This window comes from Triturus cristatus, chromosome 7 (assembly GCF_964204655.1).
Source record: "Triturus cristatus chromosome 7, aTriCri1.1, whole genome shotgun sequence".
Taxonomy (NCBI): domain Eukaryota; kingdom Metazoa; phylum Chordata; class Amphibia; order Caudata; family Salamandridae; genus Triturus; species Triturus cristatus.
Window position 1 is genome coordinate 356288549 of NC_140590.1, and position 27439 is coordinate 356315987.

A 27439-nucleotide genomic window follows, 5' to 3' on the forward strand; every position below is an offset into this window, starting at 1 on the left:
CCTGCCGCGGGTACTTTGGCCTCCCACACAAGTGAGGCACCATTTTTACCGGGAGAGCTGGGGGAACGCTGGGTGGTGGTAAATTTGTGTGAGCCCGGTGATGCCACAACTTTCCCACACCAAAATGTGTGAAAAAAGTGATTTTTTCAGCTAAAATTGAGGTTTGCAGGGGATTCTGGGTAAGGAAACGTTGGGGGATCCATGCAAGCCATACCTCCCTGGAAGCCGCCGGGTGTCTAGTTTTCAGAAATGTGTGGGTTTGGTAGGTTTCCCTATGTGCTGGCAGAACTAGGGTTCAAAAACTACAGCTAGTCACTTTGCCAAAAAAGGGTCATTTTTCACTGAACAATTGAGGTGTGGCCACGTTGCATTTTGCGCCATTTCCAGTCGCGGGCACTAGGCCGACCCGCAAAAGTGAGGTACCATTTTTCTCGTAGGACTTTGGGGAACGCGGGGTGGGTGGAAATTTGTGGATCCACGCAGATTCCAGAACTTTCCATCACAGAAATGTGGGGAAAATGTGTTTTCTTTTGGCAATTTTTTACGTTTGCAAGGGATTCTGGGTAACAGACCATGGTGGGAGGCGCTCAAGACACCCCATCCTGGATTCCCCTGGGTGTCTAGTTTTCAAAAATATATAGGTTTGCTAGGTTTCCCTAGGTGCCGGCAGGGCTAGGGTTAAAAAACTACAGCTAGTCACTTTGCCAAAAAAGGGTCATTTTTCACTGCAAAATTGAGGTGTGACCACGTTGCGTTTTGCGCCGTTTCCTGGTGCGGGCACTAGGCCGACCCGCACAAGTGAGGTACCAATTTTCTCGTAGGACTTTGGGGAACGCGAGGTGGGTGGAAATTTGTGGATCCACGCAGATTCCATAACTTTCCATCACAGAAATGTGGGGAAAATGTGTTTTTTTTGTCATTTATTTACGTTTGCAAGGGATTCTGGGTAACAGACCATGGTGGGAGGCACTCAAGTCACCCCATTCTGGATTCCCCTGGGTGTCTAGGTTTCAAAAATGTATAGGTTTGCTAGGTTTCCCTAGGTGCCGGCAGAGCTAGGGTTCAAAAACTACAGCTAGACTCTGCGCAAAAAATGTGTAAATTTTCAGTGTGAAAATGTGGTGTGTTCACCTTAGGTTTTGAGCCACTTCCTGTCATGGGCACTATGCCTACCCACACAAGTGAGGTACCATTTTTATCGGGAGACTTAGGGTAGTTCAGATTTGTAAAGCAACTGTTATTACCGATTGATTTTTGATGCATTTCTCCCTTCCAAATGAAAGACATTGTGTAAAAAAAAAGTCATTTTGAAAAATGATCAATAATTGTCATGCAAGTATGAGTATTCCCAATTTCGAAAATGTGCAAATATGCACCGTTTCTAAACTCTGTAATTTGTTCCCATTTCAGAAATACATAGGTGTCTTTCATACCAATTTTTCCATGTATACATTTTCACACTATAATTGCTATATGCCCGGAACTAAAAAAAAAAACATTACAAAATGCTGCTCAGTTTTTTACTCAGGGTTCGTTGGGCTCTTGGTGAACCCACAAGTCCTATATATCCCCACAACCAAGAACGTCCAGTGGATGTAACGGTACATTGCTTTCTAAGAGATGTCATAATTAGAAGAAGTTACAGGTGAAAACGTTGACACACAAGGCTGCTTTTTTCAACTCATTTTTAATTTTTCCTATATTTAACTGTTAGTTTCTATAAAGAAATCTTGATGGATCTACACAAATGACCCCTTGCTGAATTCAGAATGTTGTCTACTTTTCAAAAATGTATAGCTTTCCAAGATCCATTATTGCTTTTCTACCCATTTCTACCATTATCTGGAAGGAGGTTGAAAGCACAAAAAATTGCAAAAATAGGGTATGTCCCAGAAAAATGTCAAAACTGTGTAAAAAAAAAGTTAGATTTCTGACTAAAATCTGTCATTCCCTAAAAGCAGGGGAAATGGCGATTTCAGCCCCACAAACCCTTTTTTGATATCATTTGCAGAGAAAAACCCAGACGCTTTCATTTGCAGCCACTTTTCCCCATTTTTCACAAAAAAATTTTTTTTGCTGTATTTTGACTAAATTCTGGGAACCCTCTAGGAGAATCCACAAACACTGGGTACCTTTAGAATCCGCATGATGTTGGAAGAAAAGGACGCAAATTTGGCGTGGATACCTAATGTGGTCAAAAAGTTACAGGGGCCTAAGCGCGCACTACCCCAAATAGCCCAAAAAAGGCTTAGCACAGGAGGGGAAAAGGCCTAGCAGCGAAGGGGTTAAATAGGTATACCTTTTTTGTGTGTTTGTTTATTTTTAATACAACTATGGCTTCTAGTTTTGCTGAAGTTGATCCACTTGCAGTAGAGGAGAAAGAACAGATGGTGCAGAAGAAGAAGAAAGGAAAGCATTGTTTGGTCCTTTTTTAGTGTACAAGAGGACCTGCGATGGATGCTGCTTCTGCCTCCCGTAACCTAGAACGGCATAGTACGGTCAAATTGCGGTGAGGCGCACACTTGTTGACCTCTCATGGCGCTGCTCCACACATCGATGAGGACGCTTTCCATTAGCTGTGTTTTCTGATCACGTGTCGCGCCAGCCCCGTCCAACAACAGAACTCCTTTAGATCGAAACCGACTCTTCCACTCTCTCACCGGAAGTGAAACCAGGCCACGCGGACACTTTCACAATACAACAGCCGGGAATACACTTTTTGGTAAAAAAACACACTCCTTCCTCCTAATCAAATAAAAGTCTCACTGAAAAACAGGGGCCAGCTTCGATCGGTAAACAGCTGTTACAACAACTTTTTTACTTCGCAATACCATTACAACGCATGCATTACTATGCATGCGTTGTAAATTTCAAAGTCATTACTACGCATTTTTTTTTAAGAACGCATGGTCATTTACCACGCATGCATTTACAACAAATTCGTTGTATGTTTGTATGTAAATATGTATGGAAAATGACCATGCGTTCTAAAAAAATGTAGACGATCCACGTTGTTGTAATGAAACATAGGCTGTTCTGATTCCTCACAACGACATGCACGGCCCCTCAGAGACGACGTAAAGCAGGAACCACGAGGAGTGACAGGTAAGGGGGATTGGGCATGGGGTGGGGGTTACTTTTCTATGGTTTAGGGTAGTGCAGTGGTGTTTGGGTAGTGTAGAGAGTTGTGGTGGGGCTAGTGCTTTAGGGTTTACAGTAGTGCAGTGGTGTTTGTGTAGTGTAGGGGTCATGCGGGGGGTAGTGTTTTAGGGTTTAGGATAGTGCGGTGGTGTTTGGGTAGTGTAGGGGGTCACGCTGGGGGTAGTATTTTAGGGTTTAGGGTAGTGCGGTGGTGTTTGGGTAGCATAGGGGGTCACGCTGGGGTAGTGTTTTAGGGTTTAGGGTAGTGCAGTGCTGTTTGGGTAGCGTGGGATACCAAGCTGAGGGTAGTGTTTTAGGGTTTAGGGTAGTACGGTGGTGTTTGGGTAGCGTAGGGTGTCATGCTGGGGGCAGTGTTTTAGGGTTTAGGGTAGTGCGGTGGTGCTGGGAGTAGAGTTTTAGGATTTAGGGCAGTGAAGTGGTGTTTGTGTAGTGTAGGGGGTCGTGCTAAGGGTAGTGTTTTAGGGTAGCGCAGTGGTGTTTGGGTAGTGTAGGGGTCGTGCTGGGGGAGTGTTTTAGGGTTTAGGGTAGCGCAGTGGTGTTTGGGCATTATAGGGGGTCATGCTGCAGGTAAATTTATTGTTTAGGGTAGTGTTTTAGGTAACCCTGGGCGTAGTTCACGTAGTAGTGCTACGCGTAGGTACGCGAAGTGCATATCGCACTACACAAGATACGAGTAGCACTACGCGAACTGTGTAGTACGCTGTTCGCGATGATTGCACAGTGCCTGATGCTTGTCCGCACTGTGCAATCATTGCAAATGGCATCTTGCACAGTGCAAACGGTCGTTTTCTGTCGCTTAAGTAGATTTTTACTCGAGCGGCAGCTTTCTCAACGCAGACTGGTAGTTTCTCATTGTGAGCGGTCGCGAATGAGAAAACCTGACCTCCCTACGTTGAGAAGCTCGCCGGGAGGTTTATTTTCCACACACGCGATCGGCAACTTGATGTTGCTGATCGCGAATGAGGAAAAAGTCTCGCTGGAATGTCATTTTGCTCGCTCGCGGTCGCCAACTTGATATTGAGGACCGCGAGCGAGCAAAAAATGCCAACTATGCTACGCGATTTTGCACTGTGCTATGTGCAATTCACGTAGTGCGAAGTAGCACAAACTACGCAAACTTCGCAAGCATAGCGTAGTTGTCCACCCAGGGTTAGTTTTAGGGTTTAGGGTAGTGCAGTGGTGTTTGTGTAGTGTAGAGATCATGCTAGAGGTAGTGGTTTAGGGTTCAGGGTAGTGCAGTGGTGATTATGCAGTGTAGAGGGTCGTGCTGGGGGTAGTGTTTTAGGGTTTAGGGTAGTGCAGTGGCATCTGTGTAGTGTAGGGGGTAGTGTTTTAGGGTTTAGGGTAGTGCAGAGGTATTTTTGTAGTGTAGGGGTCATGCTGGGGGTAGTGTTTTATGGTTAAGGGTAATGCAATGGTGTTTGTGGAGTGTATGGGGTCGTGTTTTAGGGTTTAGGGTAGTGCAGTGGTGTTTGGGTAGTGTAGGGGGTCATGCTAGGGTAGATTTAGGGTTTACGGTAGTGCAGTTGTGTTTGGGTAGTGTAAGGGGTTGCGCTGGGGTAGTGTTTTAGGGTAGTGCAGTTGTTTTTGTGTAGTGTATGGGGTTGTGCTGGGGATAGTGTTTTAGGGTTTAGGATGGTGCAGTGGTGTTTGGGTAGTGTAGGGTGTTGTGCTGGGGGTAGTGTTTTAGGGTTTAGGGTAGTGCAGTGGTGTTTGGGTAGTGTAGGTGGTCATGCTGTGGGTAGATTTATTGTTTAGGGTAGTGCAGTGGTGTTTGGGTAGTGTAGGGGGTCGTGCTGGGTGTAGTGTTTTACTGTAGCACAGTTCTGTTTGGGTAGTGTAGGGGTCGTGCTGGGTTAGTGATTTAGGGTTTAGGTAGCGCAGTGGTGTTTGTGTTGTGTAGAGGGTCATGCTGGGGTAGTGTTTTAGGGTTTAGAGTAGTGCAGTGGTGTTTGAGTAGTGTAGGGGGTCGTGCTGGGGGTAGTGTTTTAGGGTAGTGCAGTGGTGTTTGGCTAGGGGGTCGTGCTGGGGGTAGATTTAGGGTTTAGGGTAGTGCAGTGGTGTTTTTGTAGTGTAGGGGTAGTGCTGGTGTAGTGTTTTAGGGTTTAGGGCAGTGCAGTGGTGTTTGTGTAGTGTAGGGGTCGTGTTTTAGGGTTTAGGGTAGTGCAGTGGTTTTTGGTGGTAGTGTAGGGGGTCGTGCTGGGAGTTGATTTAGGGTTTAGGGTAGTGCAGTGGTGTTTTTGTAGTGTAGGGGGTCGTGTTTTAGGGTTTAGGGTAGTGCAGTTTTGTATGGGTAGTGTAGGGGGTCGTGCTTTAGGGTTTAGGGTAGTGCAGTGGTGTTTCGGTAGTGTAGGGTGTCATGCTGATGGTAGTGTTTTAGGGTTTAGGGTAGTGCAGTGGTGTTTGTGTAGTATAGGGGGTCGTGTTTTAGGGTAGTGCAGTTGTGTTTGGGTATTGTAGAGGGTCATGCTGGGGGTAGTGTTTTAGGGTTGTGCAGTGGTGTTTGGGTAGTGTAGGGGGTCGTGCTGGTGGTCGTGTTTTAGGCTTTAGGGTAGTGCAGTGGTGTTTTTGTAGTGTAGGAGGGTCATGCTGATGGTAGATTTGGGGTTTAGGGTAGTGCAGTTGTGTTTGGGTAGTGTAGGGGGTCATCCTGGGGGTAGTGTGTTAGGGTTTAGGGTAGTGCAGTGGTGTTTGGTTAGTGTAGAGGGTCATGCTGGGGGTAGTGTTTTAGGGTTTAGGGTAGTGCAGTGGTGTTTGGGTAGTGTAGGGGATCGTCGTGCTGGGGGTAGTGTTTTAGGGTTTAATGTAGTGTAGTGATACCTGGGTAGTGTAGGAGGTCATGCTGGGGTATTGTTTTAGTGTGTATGGTAGTGCAGTGGTGTTTGTGTAGTTTGCAGGGCATGCGCTGCGTCTCTAGGCGAGACCTAAAAAGCTTTGCACCAAGATGGCTGCCAACACTTCCTGGATTGAAGTGTTGGCAGCCAATTAGAGCCAAGCTTGTTCTTGTGTAGTTAGGTCCCGCCCAGATAAATAAAGATATTTTTCCTCTAATATCTCAAAAACTACTGATCAGATTTACACCATTTAAAACAAGCATTGGCATAGCCAATAGGTCTCGCCTTGGGGACCTTATAAGTGTTTAGCCATGCAACAGTTGATGTTGTAGCACCAAGGTTATTGTGCTGCTTAACTAAATACTTATAAGGTCCCAAAAGCGAGACCTATTGGCTATGCCAATGCTTGTTTATCTTTCCATGGTCTGCACTTGCTCTTTACCTGTTTTGTTGAAGCCCTGTTAGACCCCTTATACTCTTCGCACAATCATGATAATTAAAATTCTCCGTCACATTAACAGTAGTAACTTTTTTCTCTAGATTGGTCCTATCCAAAAACTTTTCTTCATTCAAGTGAACAGCCAATAGTGTTGGAATGTGTGCCGTGCGGGTATAGTCAGTGGTTTAATGCCTTTAACAGAGTGCGCAAGACGGCAAACACTTGGGGATGAAGTAAAAAAATACATTTTTAAATGGATCCCTATATCAGCCTTTCCTGCAGTGCTACCACAGTTGCAGCACTAACAAAGAGGGAAGTAGGGAGGCACTAAAGTCCAGAGGAGCGAAAAGGTGATCCCAATGGTAAATGTATGCCAATGACTCTGCAGACCAAGGGGGTTGATGAGAAAGGGATTAGAATGAAGGTGTGACACTTCTTTCTAAATAAGCCTACTTCCGAGTGCTGTGTGCAAAGCAGGCAGAAGAGGAAAACAAGGGAGATGCAAAAGCACTCTCTCCCCACTGGGGAATTAAATAATGATTTGTTTGGTTCGGCTTTGGACCTAAACGTCCCTAAAGCAGGAAGACGATGTAGGACAGTCTATGGAGAAGTTATAACTGAGGATTTAGTGCAAAAGATCTAGCTTAATTTGCATACAGTAGACTAAAGTAATAGAAGCAAATGCACAACTAATCAAAATGGCAACTCATTCACCCTCTCTCAGCAGACTTTAACTCAGGGTGAATGCGCTCATGGAAGCTGGACTTTTACTGCAGAGTCATCACATCTAGCTGTGATGACTAAAAACTAAAGCTTGGAAGCAAAAGCTTAAATTGCCTAGATACTACTGTCGATTACTACAGAGTTTAAACAACAAATGAGATCATTTGGATGCAACGAACTGTGTGAATGTTGTGCAAGAAAATTGCCATGGAGGCATTTTAGGCACTCAATAGGAACTAACAGTGTTACTTTTATGCTTTATCAGCTGCATGAAATATTTCCACCTGTGGTCTAAAGTCAAAGTAACCAACTCTCTTATCAGCAAAATGCCCTTGCATATGTTCCACAATAATTTGAACTTTAGACTCAAATGCAACAATACAGCATGGCGTCAATGAGCTGATACATACTGAAGGCATTCTGCAAGGGCAGAGCCCTCCTTGCAATAACTGCAGTAACTCCTGATCATCAAATGATAGTGCCAGACTCAAGGACCTTACAAACAAGCAACGCAAATACAAATGTATAGTATGAATAACAACAGAAACAGTATCAGCTGAAATACATAATAATGTGGAAAAACATTGTGATCACCTGGTAAACACATGGCGACTGAAAAAGCAATGTTAGGGGTTTTCAAGTTAATTTACTGCAGTAACTATTTAGGTGTTCACAACACAGAAAGGGACTTATTTAAAAAGGGTTTCCCCAGACAGAAGTATATAAAAGCCAGTATTACAGCAAAGAGAGCCCAGTACTTTCTTCATAGCTGACGGGCCAGTAACTAAAGACACTGTAATGTGGAATAAAATCATGAAAAGACAATCATTCAATATAGTAAGTGGCACATACTTAAGTCCCTGTAATGTTTAGGATTTACCAGAGCAAAGATGAGCTTAAGAAGGAGGGAAAAAGATACAATAGTACCCTTCCTGGTGCAGTGGTGCTACTCCCTATCGGCCAAGAGAACACTACTTAAATCAGTTGACACTGCTGTGAACCTAACACTCCAGTATGACTTAAGAGCTCTTAAACTTCATGACACAATCACATTTCACTGCGGTTACCTACCGACCAACTGCACGAAACTTTACAGAGCATCAGACTGGGTCTAAGTTACCAAAAGGAAACGTTCCCAACAGAGCAGGACAGGAGAGATAAACTGATGGGGGAGTGGATGATGCCACCATTGCTCTTCGATATCCAAAGCGACCCTAAAAAAGATTTGATACAAAGTGTTTTGCAAAACTTTTAATATCTAAGTCTACTGTTTTAAAATGTATTAATATTTACTTTGTTTATTTATTAATCAGACAAAGTTGTAGTTAGGATTTTATCTAGGTTTTTGAAAGGTACTATATATATTTATCTCCCAGTATAACCACATTTCACTTAAAATCTGTAAACAACTGAACTATGGTCATCAACAAGGAGAGCATTAGCAACAGCTGCCTTACCCCTCTCTACTCGCTTTAAGGGATTGAAATACGACGAGCTGAACTTTCATGTAGTCTAAGACAAACCCCAAACAGTAGTGGAGGAAGTGACTAAATCCTACTTTGACATGGAAACCTTACATTTGGAAAATAAATTAAGTAGGATAGAACAGCATGTTTGAGTCAAGGTACACAAATGTATTACCAATAGAACTCCTAAAAAGTAAGATGTAAGTTGTAAAGGGCGACTCTTCAAGAATAGATGCACACAGAGCAAGCAAGCTTCGTCCTTCGTTTCAATCTTTCGTAATATGATGTCTGTTTTTACTTGATTTGCGATGTTTACGCACAAAACAAGAGGCTGCTTATAAGTGTCTTGATTTAAGACTTCAAGAAGGATGGGTGTGGCAAAATTCTGTGACAGAATTCAGAAAGGTCAGTGGTAGTCTTGGGTGAAGAATGACGATATAACAGTAAAAACAGATGGAAAAAAAGTATCTATGGTATCACCACGCATTGAGGAAATAGGTAGACTACTGTGGTAAGGATCTATGAAAGTCAAACACATAGAGTGATGGCCCAAAACCCCGAGTCAACATATAGGAGCATCCAAAAAACGTGACTACCTGCAAAATAACAGTGGAAAAAAAACAGCAAAAGAAGATAAGCTAAATGGAACAAATTCGGCACAAAAACACAACCAGGATAAAATGTCCAAACAAATGTCATGAATAAGCACATACTGAATATATGTAAGTGAAGGCCTACATAAACGTGTGTTCTGCTCGATTTTCCCGGCCTTCTTGTGAGGCACAATGATTGAATGTAACTTCAGTCTCTTACCATTCAAGCCTAAGGGTTAGAGTAGTGAATGGAGCCTATTTACTAGGCACTTTGCCATGATTCTGTGCTCTTCCCCATAGATCAGGGCTTGCACACATAGCCTAGGGGATAGATTCGTTAGTATTAGGGATAACCTGTCCTGTAGTGAGGGTATTTCATGGAGCTGTGCTGAATTCAGGCCTGGTAGGCCTCAAACGGGAGAGACTCCATCTTTCTTTCTGCTCCGGCAGCTTGGGATGCTTCTAGGTCAAAAGTAATGTTTTAGTTATGAGGTGTTATTCGCTTGGAGAGAACCGGTTCAGGCCGGCCCTTATCAAAGGATTGTATTTTTCTTCATGCCGAAGACACTACATCAGGCCGGCCGGCTGGGAACGTGTCCTTGGTATGGGGAGGTACAAGAATTTGGTGGACGGCAGGTTACGGGCCGGAATTTTCCATGAGGAAATGCACCTCTATATTAGTGAAAGTCTGAGGCAGTTACATGTTCAGTCCGTAGGCGGCATCTAGCCGTTAGCAGTAAAGCTACTACTTATTCCAGGGAAGACAGACGCCATCTTGAAGGCGGAGAAGAACCGAGAGACAGATGCTTTCCTAACAGAATAGCCAGAGAGGAGAGAGTAGCCGATAAGGAAGAGGTCCCAGTGACTCGGAGAAGGGTGATTCCAGGCGAGCCGAGGCACAGACGAGAAGGGAGCCTAGATGACCACTGAGTGCAGGCTACATACTACTAAGGTGATGTCGACCCTTTCTTATTAGAGTGTACAACTTAATCTTTCACTTTTCTTTGCAGGTTATGTGTTATATCGTAATGTTATGTGATTGTGTATGTAATGAGTAATAAAGTATCCAGTTTGTAGTGAACCAACATGTGCTGCGTGTTCTTGTATAAGAGGGTAGCCTATTCTTCTAGTCAGCTGCGGCTACATGAACAGATGTTAACCCTGATCAGGTAAGTGGTAACTGAATAAGGGAAAGAGGAGCCCCTCGAACCTGAGAACAGGCTATGCCCGAACTGGCAATCCTTGTGTGATCTGATGAATAGTGAGACTGATTCCCTTTTTGTATGTTATGGTGATCATAGGATGAACTGTCGTATGAGACTGCCGTCTAGGTAGAGAGGTCTGGATTCGTAGGGGATCGCGAGGCCGCCGATTGTGCTGAGACTGCCGTCTGGGTAGAGAGGTCTGGGTTCGTATGGGACCGCGAGGCCGCCATTTGTGATACTGTCGTATGGGCAGAGAGGTCTGGATTCGGATGGGATCGCGAGGCCGCCACTTATGATCTGAGACTGCCGTCTGGGTAGAGAGGTCTGGGTTCGCATGGGACCGCGAGGCCGCCACTTGTGATACTGTCGTATGGGCAGAGAGGTCTGGATTCGGATGGGATCGCGAGGCCGCCACTTGTGATCTGTGATACTGTCGTATGGGCAGAGAGGTCTGGGTTCGTATGGGACCGCGAGGCCGCCACTTGTGATACTGTCGTATGGGCAGAGAGGTCTGGATCCGTAGGGGATCGCGAGGCCGCCGATTGTGCTGAGACTGCCGTCTGGGTAGAGAGGTCTGGGTTCGTATGGGACCGCGAGGCCGCCACTTGTGATACTGTCGTATGGGCAGAGAGGTCTGGATCCGTATGGGATCGCGAGGCCGCCGATTGTAAGAGGTCTGTGTATGCATAGTAGGAATCCCCTGTCCTTAGGTGATAGATATATATGTGATATTGCAGGATTGTAAATAGGTTCTAGGGAGGGGGTAACGTTCTGGCTGGGTTAGTGAGGCCCTGATGAGCGGGTTCTATCTGATCCGAAAACCCAAGCAGAACATTTGGCGTCACGAACCGTTTACGAAACCTGTGTGCGTTGTGGTTGTATTGTGTTTGCTTTCGGCGTGTGCGTGGTTTCGTTTGTATATTATTTCTATATAATTGTTTGTTATTTTCTTTTCTCTTTCTTCTTTTTCTTTTTCTCTTTTTCTTTCTTTTTAAAGATGTTTTCTAGAAAGTCGAAATCTACTTTTAAGTTGCCCGTTGATATTCCCGGCTGGGATTCAACGCCTTATGAAGCCTTAGCCGGTGAGTGGGCTGATTCTACTGGTTTGAGTGAGAATTGGAATTCTTTTTTGGAGCTGGCGGAGCCGGCTAATGTGATTACTTGTTTACAGAAGGCGCCGGTATCTAAGGGTGATGAGCTTCCCGTTTTGGGGCGCAGAGGTTGGATTGTTCTGTCTGCGTACAGAATTCTGCATGAGAGGTTGTTGAAGGTACAGAACTTGCATAAGGATTTGGAAGCGAACTTTGTTGAGATTCAGAATGCTCATACTTTGTTGCGGTGTCAAAATAAGTTGCTTGCTGACAAACTTGAGACGTACCAAACTATTGCCGAAAGGGCGGCTGTGCGAATTGCTCGTTATAAATACAAGAATCGGCGTGGTCGGGTTTCGACGCGAAAGGTGCGTCTGGTCGTGGCGAAAGCCGGACTGGATTGGAATCCTGATGAATGGGATGGTAATATCTGGAACTCGAGTGATTCTCCTTCCTCGGGTGAGGAGTCTGCCAAGCGCGAGTCCTCTCGCTCCGGCCGTGCTTGTAAATCTGCTTCTTGCGCCTCTGATGGTGCACCCCGTGATTGCGCTCGTCCTTCGAGCGGGGTCGATGCTTCTTCCACTGATTGTTCCTCTACGTGTACTGGTCGAGCTCCTTGTGATGCTCGTCCCGCGGTCTCGGTGCATCCAGTTTTTCGGCGGAAAGTGCAGCAGGCTCCCGGTGCTCCGAATGGTATTGCTTTAGACTCTTTGGAGGATTTTACTCAACAAGAAATTAGTGATATTTTGCAGCGATTTCGGCAGCGAGCTGGTGAGCCCTTACTCACATGGATGGTGCGCCTTTATGAACTGGGCGCTGCGGGCATTATGTTGGATGCTGGCGATTGTTTGAAGTTTTGTTCCTTGAGTTCGGATTCTACTGTACAGGATCATTTTCGTAACTTTAATGCTGGTGGTCAAATTTCTTTGCTTCAATTGGCGTCTGAGGGTTGTAATCAAAAATATCCTACTGAGTCTGACTGGCCCCTGAATGACAAACCGTGGTATACTTTGCGCGATGCTGCGCAACGTCTCAAAGAGGAGGTGATGAAAACAGCAATTTTTCTAAATACTGCCGACAGGTTGCTTGATGGTTTCTTGACATCTTCTGTGCGGAATCGTATTATTCGTTCTTCCCCTGTTGCTTATAAGCAGGTCATGATGACTTTATTGATTAATCAGACTGGTAACATGTTATCTGTGGTGCTGGAATCGGTACGCCAACTCGGTGAGTTGGGTGAGTGGTTTAAACCTGAACGGCAGTCCCGGCCTGACACTCGTACTCCTGGTGACAATAAACTTACTAGACGTGATATGTTTTTTGGTCTTATGGCCGATGGTGTGCGGAAGGAGGACATTGATGGTGAGACTACTTCTCGTTTGTGGGAAATGTTTCGCAAACGTGGCTTGGATCGAAAGGAGGGTGCCCGGCGTGTTCGAACGTCTGAGTGCGATCGTGGTTTTTCTGACGGTAGCGGTGATGACGACCGCCGTGGGCGCTCTGATCGTCGTGATGATCGACGTTATGTGCGTGATTTGTCCCCCCGTCGTGAGAGAGACAGGGAGAGAGAGGGGGAAAGAGAGAGGGGGAGAGATGATTATGTTAACAGCAGACGTAGAGATGATAGGGATCAATCCCCTGAGCTGAGAAGGAGAGAGGATCGACACATATTGGCTGATCGAAACCCGCAGTACAATGCAGGGAACAGTAATCCATTTCGTAATGGAGATGGATATGAACAGGAGGTATCGATACCTGGGAAACGTGAGAGTCTTTATCCTGATTTATCCTGGTACACAGAACACAGTAAAAAGGACTAGGAAATAGGTCAAGCTCCAGTACACAGATGGGCTCACAGAGATAATAGACCCTATGTAGATATTGATATTTATTGGAGACATCGTAATATCCAAAGGGCCCGAGCATTGGTAGATACAGGAGCGGAGGCCACTCTTATTCATGGAAAATCAAAGAAGTTTAAAGGTCAGCCTTTTACAATTACCGGATTAGGTGGAAAGGAAACTCCCGCAGTTCAAACCTTACTTGAAATGAGAATAGGTAGAATTCCTAGAAAAGAATACTCTGTATTAGTGGTGCCACTCTTAGAATTCATAATTGGAATTGATATTTTGAAAGGAATGACTTTGCACTTAGATGATGGATGTTACCAATTTGGAACTAAACATTATATATCGTCCAGGCCTGTACGGGTTGGTCGTTTAAGAATGCCCCCCATAAAAGTTCCCCAGGCGACAAAAGTGGTTCGTCAGAAGCAGTATCGTATTCCAGGTGGTCATGAAGAGATTAGTACCACTATTCAGGAGTTGGTGGATGCAGGAGTTATAACCCCAGTTACTTCTGCTTGGAATAATCCTGTTTGGCCTGTACGTAAGAGTGATAATTCTTGGCGTATGACTGTTGATTATCGAGAATTGAATAGACACACACCCTCTTTGACTGTTGCAGTACCGGATGTTATTACCCTAATTGAAAGAATCCAAAAACATCCAGGTACACGGTATGCGTCCATTGATATTGCTAATGCTTTCTTTTCGATTCCGATTGCCCCTGAGTGTCAGGAACAATTCAGTTTTACGTGGAACGGGCGTCAGATGACGTTTAGAAGTCTTCCCCAGGGCTATGTGCATAGTCCTACGATATGTCACCGGCTGGTGGCAGAGCATTTGGCTGAGGTACCGGTTCATCCGCGAATTCAGATATGTCACTATATTGATGATATTTTGATCCAAGGTGAAACACAAGAGGAAGTTCAGACCCAATTGGATAGAGTCATTGAGTGCTTGCGTGAGAAAGGTTGGGAAATCAACCCGGATAAATTACAAGGTCCGTCCCAGGCTGTGAAATTTTTGGGTATTAATTGGCATGAAGGGCACCGAGAAGTGATCCCTCGAGTTAAACAGAAAATTCTTGATTTTGCAGTTCCGAGAAATAGGAAAGAAGCCCAAAGCTTCATTGGTTTGTTTGGTTTTTGGCGCCAGCATATTCCTCATTTGAGTCAAATATTGGCCCCTTTGTACCAGGTCACTCGTAAAAAGAATGCATTTGAATGGGGTAAACCACAGCAAGATGCGTTTAGTCTGGCAAAAGAAGCAATTCAGCATGCTCTGGATTTATGGCCTGTATGTGATGGTGAGGTGGATTTGAATGTGTCTGTACAAGGCCTTTATGCGAATTGGAGTTTGTGGCAGAAACAAGGCAGGAGTAGAGTACCGTTAGGTTTCTGGACCAAAAAGTTACCTGATGCTGGTGAGCGTTATACACCTTTTGAGAAACAGTTACTTGCATGTTATTGGGCTCTGGTGGATACCGAGCAATTGACTTTGGGACATGATATAGTTTTGCGACCTGAGATTCCTATCATGCAGTGGGTTATGAGTTCGCCGAAAACTCACCGAATTGGACACGCTCAAGAGGCAAGTGTGATTAAATGGAAATGGTATATACAAGACAGGGCACGTGTGGGACAAAAAGGAGTTGCATCTTTGCATGAGCAGGTGGCACGGGCGCCATCGACTGAGACTGAGAGTGAATGTTCCGTACCTTTAGTACAGGAGTCTCCTGTTAAGTGGGGTAAACCTTTTGATGATTTGTCCGCAGAGGACAGAAACCATGTCTGGTTTACGGATGGTTCAGCAAGGTTCATAGGGACGAAACGGCATTGGAAGGCAGTGTCCTATAATCCGATCACACAAAAATTGCTGAGTACAACTGGTGAGGGTAAGAGCAGTCAATTTGCTGAACTCTATGCTGTTTATCAAGTTCTGAAACAAGAGTTACCTGGCACATGTCATATTTTTACCGATTCTTGGTCTACTGCCAATGGACTGGCAGTTTGGTTACCGACTTGGCATTCCCATAGTTGGAAAATCCATTCAAAAGAACTGTGGGGAAAAGAATTATGGCAGGAGATTTGGGAAATGCTCCCACAGAGTACTGTTACAATCTTCCATGTGGATGCTCATACCCCGATAAACTCTCTTGACAAATTCTTTCATAATATTGCAGATGAGAAATCTAAAATTGCTGAGGCAGTGGTGGACACGCAAGATTCTGATATTGCGGGATTGGCGAAATGGGCCCACAAGAAAGCAGGACACTTTGGAGAGAAAGCCACTAGCAGGTGGGCTGCTGATCGAGGAATTTATATTCCCCTAGATGTAATCAAAAATGTTATTCTACATTGTCCCATTTGTCAGCATATCAGGCAGCGCAAAGTGCCCCAAATTGTTAAAGGTCATTTACATCGCGGGAAATTGCCCGCTCAAATTTGGCAGATTGATTACATTGGTCCACTTCCTATGAGTAGGAATTGTCAATATGTTTGCACCATGGTTGATACATACAGTGGTCTGTTGGTGGCCCTTCCCTGTAAGCAAGCTACCCAATTGAATACTATTAAAACATTGGAATTGATTAAGATGTATTATGGTGTGCCATTCCAAATTCAATCTGATAATGCATCCCATTTTCGTGGAAGATTGGTACAGGAATTCTGTGTGGAAAACAATATTGAATGGGTGTTTCATATACCATATTATCCACAGGCCTCGGGTCTTGTGGAGAGGTTGAATGGCCTGCTGAAAGACCAATTGCGCAAATTAACAGATGACAAGTATAAGAATTGGCGAGATTTTTTGCCTCAAGCGCTATTGATTTTGAATAACCGTCCTTTTCTAAATGCTGAATCCCCACTTATGCGTTTGTTTCCTCCGAATGTTGATGCTAAGCCCAATGAGATCAGAGAGACTGTGATGTACTGGGAGATTACTCCCGGAGCTTTGGCTCCATGTAGAGCGACCCCAGGGTCGGCAGGTTTAGACTTGCATGCCATGGAGGACACCATTATAAAAAGTAAAGATCGTGTCATCATTGAAACCGGTGTTGGTGTTCATATACCAACTGGAAATTTCGGATTAATCGCCCCTAGATCGGGGCTGGCTGTAAAAGGCATTCAGGTGCTTGGAGGAATCATTGATAGTGATTATCAGGGAGAGATTAAGGTGCTCCTGCTGAATAGCAGTGAGGTTGACTTACTGATACATAAAACTGACCGAGTGGCTCAATTGCTAATAATGCCTGTCTTCAGTGGTGAGATGACAAAAGGCACTGCCCCAACGTTGCTAACTGTATGAGGCCAGAAAGGTTTTGGCTCCACAGATAATCCTGGGGCCAGAGTTTGGGTGCAGTCGCCTAAGAATCCCCCTGAACAAGCAGAAGTGATTGCAACCGGTCAAGACAACACCATTTTAGTTATGAGACCAGGGAAAGATAGCTGGGAAGCAGTCCCGGCTGACAAATGTTACTTACGAGAATGAATAATGCCTGTATTTGATTCTTTTTCAGATCATTCTTTGGACTGTTGCTGCAGGATGTGTCGGCGTTGGACTCCTTTTGGGCTGGTACGACGAGAGAGGAGGGATCCCATCAACCCGGGCTGAGTTGAGAACCCGAGTGTCGCGTTCCTTCGCTGCGTGGGATTCGTCGCCGAACTTTTGGGTTACATTGGCCAAGCAAGTGACTAAGGCCCCTCATTTCTGCTTGACACCGATGAGATCGGTGACGGATATACTGGCAACTTGTTTGGTTGCTGTCCCTGCTTCATTGGAGACTTTGACTCATATTTTTAATGTATCAAATGCTCGCCCCAATGTTCTTCTGGGCGATTTCGCTGCCCATGAGTATTGCCCCTTGTGTACTGTACTGTCAGACCCGATACTGCCCGTCCAGTCCCAAATAGTTACCTATAATATCACACAAGGTGATTTATGTTTTTTTCCTTACTTGTGATCCTAGTGCGATTACTGAATGTATGCGTTTAAAATTGAAAGGTGCCACTTCATTCACCACTCATGAACGAACTTTGTGCCTTCAAAGGACATCGAAAACATGTACTTCTGTTCAGAATAACATGACTTGCAAGAGTATGGTAGTTACCCCCAGTCACTATCGCACGATGTTACTACCTGCCGGATGGCTTTTCTCATGTGGTAATACTTCCTGGCCATATATCCCCGCAAATATTTCTGGAGGCCCTTGTGCCATTACTAGACTGAGCTTATTAATGTTCTCATCACATCCGAATGCCAACTCTCGTGTGATTCGAGATACAGTGAGGTTACAGGAGGATTGTGACTCATCTTTGCATTTATATTCCAAGTCTGAATACCTTAGCCTGGCTGTTTCAATTGTTGGTGTTCCTGCTTTGGCAGTTTATAATGCCAAATCTATTGGGAAAATGGCCTGCTGGATGGTAAAATCCATCAATCATACTTCTACAATCCTGTCTGACATGCTATTAGACGCCCAGGGTGAACGAAGGGCTATCTTGCAAAATCGAGCGGCCATTGATTATCTTTTGCTTAAACATGGACACGATTGTTCTGATTTTGAGGGTCTTTGTTGTTTTAACTTGTCGGATCATACAAAATCCATTCAGGTTCACATTGATAAATTACATGACTTGACAGAAGAAGTTAGAAAACACATTGACCAGGGCTGGTTTGACTGGCTCTTTAATTGGTTACCTGATTTGCATTTGTTACGTCAAATATTAGGAGGTATTCTGATTGCTATCGGCATTTTGATTTCTATCTGTTGCTTTATTCAGTGTATTCCTTCACTACTTCAATTCTGCACACCTGGTACTAGACATAGATCAGTTAGTCTTGTTTCATATTATTCTTCCACAGATATTAGTTCTGTTTAATGAATGTATAATAGACTGAAGTCAAGGGTGAAATGTTCTGCTCGATTTTCCCGGCCTTCTTGTGAGGCACGATGATTGAATGTGACTTCAGTCTCTTACCATTCAAGCCTAAGGGTTAGAGTAGTGAATGGAGCCTATTTACTAGGCACTTTGACATGATTCTGTGCTCTTCCCCATAGATCAGGGCTTGCACACATAGCCTAGGGGATAGATTCGTTAGTATTAGGAATAACCTGTCCTGTAGTGAGGGTATTTCATGGAGCTGTGCTGAATTCAGGCCTGGTAGGCCTCAAACGGGAGAGACTCCATCTTTCTTTCTGCTCCGGCAGCTTGGGATGCTTCTAGGTCAAAAGTAATGTTTTAGTTATGAGGTGTTATTCGCTTGGAGAGAACCGGTTCAGGCCGGCCCTTATCGAAGGATTGTATTTTTCTTCATGCCGAAGACACTACATCAGGCCGGCCGGCTGGGAACGTGTCCTTGGTACGGGGAGGTACAAGAATTTGGTGGGCGGCAGGTTACGGGCCGGAATTTTCCATGAGGAAATGCACCTCTATATTAGTGAAAGTCTGAGGCAGTTACATGTTCAGTCCGTAGGCGGCATCTAGCCGTTAGCAGTAAAGCTACTACTTATTCCAGGGAAGACAGACGCCATCTTGAAGGCGGAGAAGAACCGAGAGACAGATGCTTTCCTAACAGAATAGCCAGAGAGGAGAGAGTAGCCGATAAGGAAGAGGTCCCAGTGACTCGGAGAAGGGGGATTCCAGGCGAGCCGAGGCACAGACGAGAAGGGCGCCTAGATGACCACTGAGTGCAGGCTACATACTACTAAGGTGATGTCGACCCTTTCTTATTAGAGTGTACAACTTAATCTTTCACTTTTCTTTGCAGGTTATGTGTTATATCGTAATGTTATGTGATTGTGTATGTAATGAGTAATAAAGTATCCAGTTTGTAGTAAACCAACATGTGCTGCATGTTAATGTATAAGAGGGTAGCCTACTCTTCTAGTCAGCTGCGGCTACATGAACAGATGTTAACCCTGATCAGGTAAGTGGTAACTGAATAAGGGAAAGAGGAGCCCCTCGAACCTGAGAACAGGCTATGCCCGAACTGGCAATCCTTGTGTGATCTGATGAATAGTGAGACTGATTCCCTTTTTGTATGTTATGGTGATCATAGGATGAACTGTCGTATTAGACTGCCGTCTAGGTAGAGAGGTCTGGATTCGTAGGGGATCGCGAGGCCGCCGATTGTGCTGAGACTGCCGTCTGGGTAGAGAGGTCTGGGTTCGTATGGGACCGCGAGGCCGCCATTTGTGATACTGTCGTATGGGCAGAGAGGTCTGTATTCGGATGGGATCGCGAGGCCGCCACTTATGATCTGAGACTGCCATCTGGGTAGAGAGGTCTGGGTTCGCATGAGACCGCGAGGCCGCCACTTGTGATACTGTCGTATGGGCAGAGAGGTCTGGATTCGGATGGGATCGCGAGGCCGCCACTTGTGATCTGTGATACTGTCGTATGGGCAGAGAGGTCTGGGTTCGTATGGGACCGCGAGGCCGCCACTTGTGATACTGTCGTATGGGCAGAGAGGTCTGGATCCGTAGGGGATCGCGAGGCCGCCGATTGTGCTGAGACTGCCGTCTGGGTAGAGAGGTCTGGGTTCGTATAGGACCGCGAGGCCGCCACTTGTGATACTGTCGTATGGGCAGAGAGGTCTGGATCCGTATGGGATCGCGAGGCCGCCGATTGTAAGAGGTCTTGGTATGCATAGTAGGAATCCCCTGTCCTTAGGTGATAGATATATATGTGATATTGCAGGATTGTAAATAGGTTCTAGGGAGGGGGTAACGTTCTGGCTGGGTTAGTGAGGCCCTGATGAGCGGGTTCTATCTGATCCGAAAACCCAAGCAGAACAACGTGACACTTGTAAATTAATTTGCCAATCATAATTTCTTGATGAGTACGTGTACTCTTAGGCCTTGATTAAGAGCCTGGCAGTCCAGGGACCGTCAGACTCACAGGGGTGCGGCGGTGACGGTCAGAATTTCAACTACGGCGGTCGGACAACCATTGCCCTGCCGCAACTGCTAGGGATTTGCCACTCCCTGGCAGTGTTGCGGTGGTAAGAAGGCAATATGCTTGACGGGACTGCTGCAGTCCAGCCAAGCATATTACAAGTTTCATCTCCACCACGCTTTTCATGGTGGTTTCACTGACATGAAACCATGGTGGAGAGGAAACAAAAGGTGCCCCACCGGGTCCCCGATGCCTCACGCCCCGTGGATGCACACGGGAGGTCCCAACATTGTGCTCCCCTGTGTGCATGCATACCAGTTCCTGCACGGCATGGACTTTACAATGTTTCCATTGTGGTGTCCATTTTCAGGGCACCGCCGTGGGAATGTCAAAAACAAAGGCGACCAGACAGAAGAAAACTAATCTGGCGAGAGGTCTAACCACGGCTTTGGCAGGGCAGACTCGGCACCGCACTGTCAAAGTCGTAATCAGGCCCCAAGTGACTTTGACCTTCCCAGGACTACATATTTAGAGCATGTCAGAAGTCAGGGTTAGAATTCAAATCTCCTTTTTCCACAGTTAAGACCAACACCTCACTTCTTAATGAACTAATCTACTGAAATATCAAATTTGGAACATTAGTGAATCTGTGGTATATACTAATTATGCAAATTGCCTGGTGCTCTTGCTCTAAAGCATCGCAGGTCTTGTATTAAAATTAATTAATAATCAGCGACTGCTTTCTTAGATGCAATGCCTTTTAAGCTGCTACACATGGAACTCCTTCTAAGCTGCTACACGTGGAACAAGGCGACCTGTAGTGGCATGTGAAACTATAGCATTCTGCAGAGTAGGCTAGGACCATCCACCCGCTACAAAAGGGTAGGTGGATACAGGATAAAGTAACATGAGTATAGATTTAGAGCCAGGCATAAACACGAGACACCAATCGCGGCTCAGCATAAACACAAACAGAGGACTCCCCTCTTGCACCACAGATGCAACATAATCCAAAATATTTACTCATAAAACTTGGAAACAAGCAAATTACCATAGATGTAAAACAATGATACAGCATGCTCAGAAAAATTATGGTGTGACTTTTGGACTCTAGCGCACAGTCTACAGTCCTAGAAGGATTGTGTCACTGGCATTGATAGAGGAAAGGTTAAAATTGCAGGGACTTGGAGGCAAGAACATATACAGTGTTAGTCACAGTACTGGATATATACTGCATGCTTTAATTAGATATTCATGAATTCAAATATATATTACCAAAGAGAAACGGCTGCAAAGAGACACCCAGAGATGTTGCATACGTTTTTTTAATTTTCTTTCTACCTGTCGAATGGGGACCTACTTTTGGCTACTTTTTTTCCTTTTATGTATGTGAGTTAATGCTCCGTGCTCTGTACTACTAAGCAAGTGTTAAAATGAATGTATTTCTAAGTTAGGTATACTTTCACTTTCATGGAGCTTTAATGTAGGGAATTCGCTTGTCTAAGTGATCTGAATAAGGGAAGTAGCGTACAGGGAGACAAAGTGATTTGGCTAGTATCAGAATTCATTCAAATTGGAAAGATGGGAAAAACTTGCTCAAACGTAGTCTAGCATTTATACTACATAACCAAGTTGCATCATCTGTAGGTCACACTTCTCGAAAGGGTTTTTTAGGAAATGTGAAACTTTGTAATTTATTAATTTGGGCGTAGATATTTATAAGAAAACTACATCAAACTAACTATTCTATTATTGTGTTCTTAGTATAATGAAATATTAACTACAAAATAGATAATAATAATAATAATAATACTGGATTTTATACAGCGCGAACAGCTACCTCGCGAGGAGGTGTCCCGGCGCTAGTAGATCACTGATAACCTTAGGCATAAAAAATAGGAGAGCTAGCGTGGCTGGGAGAAAAGCCAGGTCTTTAGCAATTTCCTAAAGCAGGGTTCGGAGGGGGCCTGTTGGATAACTTGTGTCAGGGAGTTCCACAAAGCGGAGACGTTGGCTGAAAAGGTCCGACCGCCTAGCCGGGCCTTTTTTGCCCGCGGGATGACCAGTTGGACACGGTCATTGGATCGTAGTGCACGGCTTTGAAAGTATCTAGGAAGGCGGTTTTTCAGGTATTGTGGGCAGGAGCCATACAGAGATCTGAACGCAAGCGTCAAAGCTTTGAATTTTATCCTGTTGGCTACTGGTAGCCAATGCAGGGTTCGAAGATGCGGAGAGACTGACTGCTTGAAAGGAATTCGCAGTAACAGTCTCGCAGCCGCATTTTGAACTACCTGAAGCCTGTGAGTCAAGTATTTTGGGAGGCCCAGGTATAAACCATTGGCATAGTCCAGCCGTGAGGTGACAGTCGCGTGGACAACCGTTTTTCTACAACTCTCCGGTAAGAGCCTTAGGATTTTTCGGAGGTTTCTCAGCTTGCTAAAACAGCACCCGGCCACTTGTTGGACATGGGATGAAAAGGACATGTTAGGGTAAAAACTCTCACATGTTCGTTTTCTTTTGGTAGTAGCTAGCCTTGGAGCCTAGACACCTGAATTCTAATCCTGGCTTTTACAACTTAGTCAAACAAATGGAGTGATTCCAGATAAATGGACTATCATTTTGTGTTTCAAATTGAGCACGTGTAATATGAATATAGTTTTGCTGTGACTTAAACTGCAAATATGTGCAAAGTATAGATGTAAGAAAAAGAAAAACACGGAACGCTGTGTAGTACTGTTTACTTTAAAGTTCCCCTTCCTCATCACATTCTTGTTTCTGTAAATCTCTAGTTTTTTACATCCAGTAGCTCACGTTTGAGATGCTCGTGCCATAAGAAGTTCCGTGACACACTGCAAAAGTGCCTAAATAAATTGCAGAAAATTAAAACTTAAACTTATTCCAACGCACAAACAGGTAGAGACAAATACTCAAACTGTTAAGGAGAAGATAAAACAGTTCACACAAAACATGCTTTATTTAATCAAAAACCAAGCATCCACCCACGTTAGCCAAATTCCCAATAGAGATCCTTAGCAGAGATTTTTTTTTTTGTTGCATGAATGGTGCAATATAGAAGCTTTAAGAAATTGGTGTTTCTTTAGCAGCCTAATGTTTTGGGGATGTAGTCTGAACATCTGTTGCAGTTCCATCGAACTATACAGTGTAATTCTTCTGGGCAACGCTTTAGGAACAGCAACATTAAAAAAATTAAAATCACTCATTAATTAAACATTCCTAATTTACAAAAAAATCAGACTCTCTAATTAATTAAACATTCCTTATGAACATTTGACCGTTAACTGTTAAACGCGATCTGTGCACAACCATCAAAGTCCGTATCGACTGCAATCCTAACTTAATCCACAAAGAAAATCCAACACAATTTGAATTTTCCACTTTCTCCACTTTGAAAAATCTATATTTACAGATTATCCACCATGGTAATCACAAAAAGCAATTTGAAAAGAACGGATGGGGTCAGTAGAAATTAATGTACTTCTATTAAAAAGGCCTAGCTTTTCAACAAGGCAGGATTACTAACAGTCTCTGGGAATAAAACGGTGATTTGTTTCCCCTATTGTTTTTCAAACCAGGGAAACCTCAAAGTCAAACTAAAGCTGTTATCAATCACCTGACCAATGGATCACACGATGTCAGCAAAGGAGATTCATCACACCTACACTGATCTGACTATATTACTGATGTTTACTTGCTTACTAATGACTGACCGAAACAGTTATAAAGCGCACTTATGCCGTGGCGTCTTGGCGCTGGAGGAATTTGAAACAGACAACGATGGATCTAAGATCTTGGAAAAAGCAAGGTCTTTATCTTTTTCCTGAAAAGAGCCCTGTTGAGTTACAGCCCGACTGTCTCCGGGGGAGAGTTCCACAAAGTAGAAGCTTGATAAGAGAAACCAGCTCCTCCCCATCTAGCTCTTTTAATTCTGGGGACACAGACCAACCCTGTGTTAGCATACCTAAGCGCACGTAGGGGTTGGTACATGGGAAACAGAGATTGAATATCTAAGGCTCCACCTCCATTGATTGCCTTGTGCACCAGGCAGAGGGCTTTAAAATGTACTCTCCTACACTGGAAGCCAGTGTAGTTCTTTAATAACTGCCGAGGTTGGATGATGTTTAGGTAGGTCATAGAGTATACGCGCTGCCGCATTCTGGAGAAATTGGAGTTTTTTAATCTGTCCCTTACCTATACCAAGATAGAGAGCATTGCAATAATCAATTTTAGATAGGACTAGAGCTCCAACTACAGTTTTCCGGAGGGAAAGCGGGATAAAAGGTCAAATCTTCCGCAAGGTTTTAAGTGTAAAGAAACAGGCTGAGGTAACTTGATTGACTTGGGAGGCGTATTTAAGATCTTTATCGAACACCACTCCCAGATTCCTAGCCCTAATTACAGGGACTGGACAGGAGCCTGCCTCTGGGGGCCACCAAATTTGGCTCCAGATAGAAGGGAGTTGGCCAAACTCTAGAACCTCAGTCTTTTCCGTGTTTATCTTCAGGAAATTCCTGGTCATTCACGCTATTACATCCGTAAAACAATTACGGAACCTCTCGGCTGTTAGCCCGACACTTTGGGACAGGGAGATCACTAATTGAGTGTCGTCGGCATAAGACACAGCATTAAGCCATGTTCTTTGATTACCTGTGCCAGAGGTCTGACATACAGATTAAAAAGAGTAGGAGACAATGCTGAACCCTGCGGGACTCCACACGGAAGATGGAATAATCCAGATTGTAATCAGAGACAGGCAGCAGCCGGATGAAGCAGTTTAATGAATATTCAGTAGCAGGCTGAGCTGGCAGTGTCAACTGTCAGCATCCGAATATGACTGCCAATTATTCCAAAGCTAGCTTTATAGACAGCAGCTGAGAAACTCTAGGCCTATTGTCACAATCCGAGGCTTGTCAAGGGCTTTAAGAAGACTAGGTTTACGTTACGCTGCTTAATGGCTTTGCTATACAGAGAATGTAACAGAACCACCAATACAATACTGTTTTACTGATATGACACATTAGAGCGGACAGATATGTAGAAACGGGTGCACAATGTGGTGATAGAGCTGCCCACCACAGGATCTCATATCCAACGCTGCGTAGATCTGGATTTAAAGCTTATCTGAGGCAAATTATCAGGCATTGCTTTAATAAAACCCTGGCCACGAAAGTCATCGCGATCACGATTGCTGTGAAAGCGAAAGTGATCGCGATGACGCAGAAAGGCGATTTAGTAAAAGGGTCTGTGGACTACAGAAGCTGAAAAGCCGGTTTTCAATCCCACCTTCCCCAGTTGATAAACTCTGTGATCCTGGGCACATTAGTTTATGTTCAGGTGTTCCTTTCTCTTACCTTCTGACATGAGCTGTTTGCCAGCACGAATCCGAGTATGGAGTCTATGATATCTCGGCTGCGCGGGTGGAGGGAGGTGGGGGGACGTCGGGGAGGGATTACAGCAGCCACATGGAGCATCTCGCCTGCCTCTGGGAGGCTCTCGGTAACGAAGCCGTGCGTGGGAGGCAGAAGCCATGCGTGGGAGGCAGAGGCCATGCGTGGGAGGCAGAGAGAAAGTCATCGCGATGATGTACAGAAAAAGTTCGGTCTGGACTGTTCCCAGGAGGCACAGGGTCAAGACTGATTTGCGTATGGCTGGGTTCACACTGGAATGGCACAGTGAGCAAAACAACGATGGATTTAGGCCCAGTTCTCTGTACTGGGGGGAATGTATGACCTTGCTCTACAATCTGTCCATCAATTGTTCTTTTTTGCATTTCTCACCCCAAGTGGGACGGGTACGCCCAGATGTGGGTCCCGTGCTCTACATGCCACTGGACTCAAGCTATCCTGGCTGATGAGGGGTGAAACCACAAAACCCGTCCTAGGGTGCTTGCTCACAGTCCAGGTAGGACCTAGCCTGGCAGTTCGGTCTGAACTGTTCCCATGAGGCACAGGGTCAAGACTGATTTGCATCTGGTTGTTTTCAAACTGTAATGGCACGGACAGCAAAAAAACTACGGATTTAGGCCCAGATCTGTATCCTTGGGTGAATGTATGACATTGTTCTACATTCTGTCCATCAATTGCTCTTTTTGCATAAACCTACTAAAGGTACATAACAGTCACCATCTAAGGCTTTACCACCTGATTACAATGGTTAGGAGGTTGCGATTTAAGATTACTAATACCTTATGCACCTAGACACACATATATATATTTAACACTCAAACCTTTTAAAAAACACTCATCGTCACCGGATGATGTCAGAAGTGATTTCATTTGTGATGTCATTTGAGATGTCATCAGTGACGTCACTGACCTTATCATGAGTGATGTAATATGTGAGGTCATAAGCAGCGCATTGTGGGGGCACAAGTTATAGTTAGCAAAGCTAACTGTAACTGCTGAATTTCTCGGGTTTTGTACGAGTGAAATGTCAGCCTAATTATCATATCCCTGTAACCTTTGTTTTTTCAGGAAATTTCTACTTTTTTTTAGCTAATTCCTAGCTATAACTTACCTGTAACCTTTGATTTTTTTCAGTGAACTTCTAATTTTTTTTTACGTAGCAATGGTCTTTGAAGAATGGTCTGAAAAGGGGGCGGGCCTCTGACCAGCTCTTGGAAATCCCGCTGTGTAGGACTTAAAGTACCAGGAGGGCTTATTGGTCCCCAAGATCCTTTAGCATCCAAGAATACTTTATTCCCCAACCAATAGTGTGCCAGGAGACATGTTTGCAGAGTAGTGCAGAAAGGAGTGTGGCCTCTGAACATCTCTTAGCAAACTGACTGTGGAACTTGCTGGAGGTAACAAGAGGGATACTTGGCCCCCAAATACCCTCAATAGCCAAGGGGACTTTATCCCCAACTAGTACTTTGCCAGGAGGGACGCTTGCAGAGTGATGCAGAAAGGACGTCCTTGATGATTGCACATATAGTGCCTGTAACATATATAGACATATCTGACAAAGTTTCAGGATAGCTATTTAGTAAGATACTAATGTACTTTTCCCCTTTGTATTCTTTTGTCACAATAACTACATCAAAATAGCATTTCCCTTCTTCAAAGCAAGACCGGCGTTACAGGCACCTGCTTCGAGCGCGCTAGAACAGCGGGAATGTCCAAATCGCCGCAAGACGCGATATGCCCGCAAAGGACTAACTACA

General features: G+C 44.6%; 1 protein-coding gene across 3 annotated transcripts in view; it reads right to left on the reverse strand.

Annotated features, from left to right (window-relative positions):
* LOC146809663 (sulfotransferase 2A1-like) overlaps nucleotides 1-27439 on the reverse strand; it is a 552792-nt gene that overhangs the window by 340727 nt on the left and 184626 nt on the right. The window contains exon 2 of one of the 3 annotated variants that reach the window (XM_085616515.1): nucleotides 8230-8372. The exons of the other annotated variants lie outside the window; for them this stretch is intronic. The gene's annotated coding sequence lies outside the window, so the exon portion shown is untranslated. The remainder of the gene's footprint in view (nucleotides 1-8229; nucleotides 8373-27439) is intronic. 3 annotated transcript variants of the gene reach the window in all.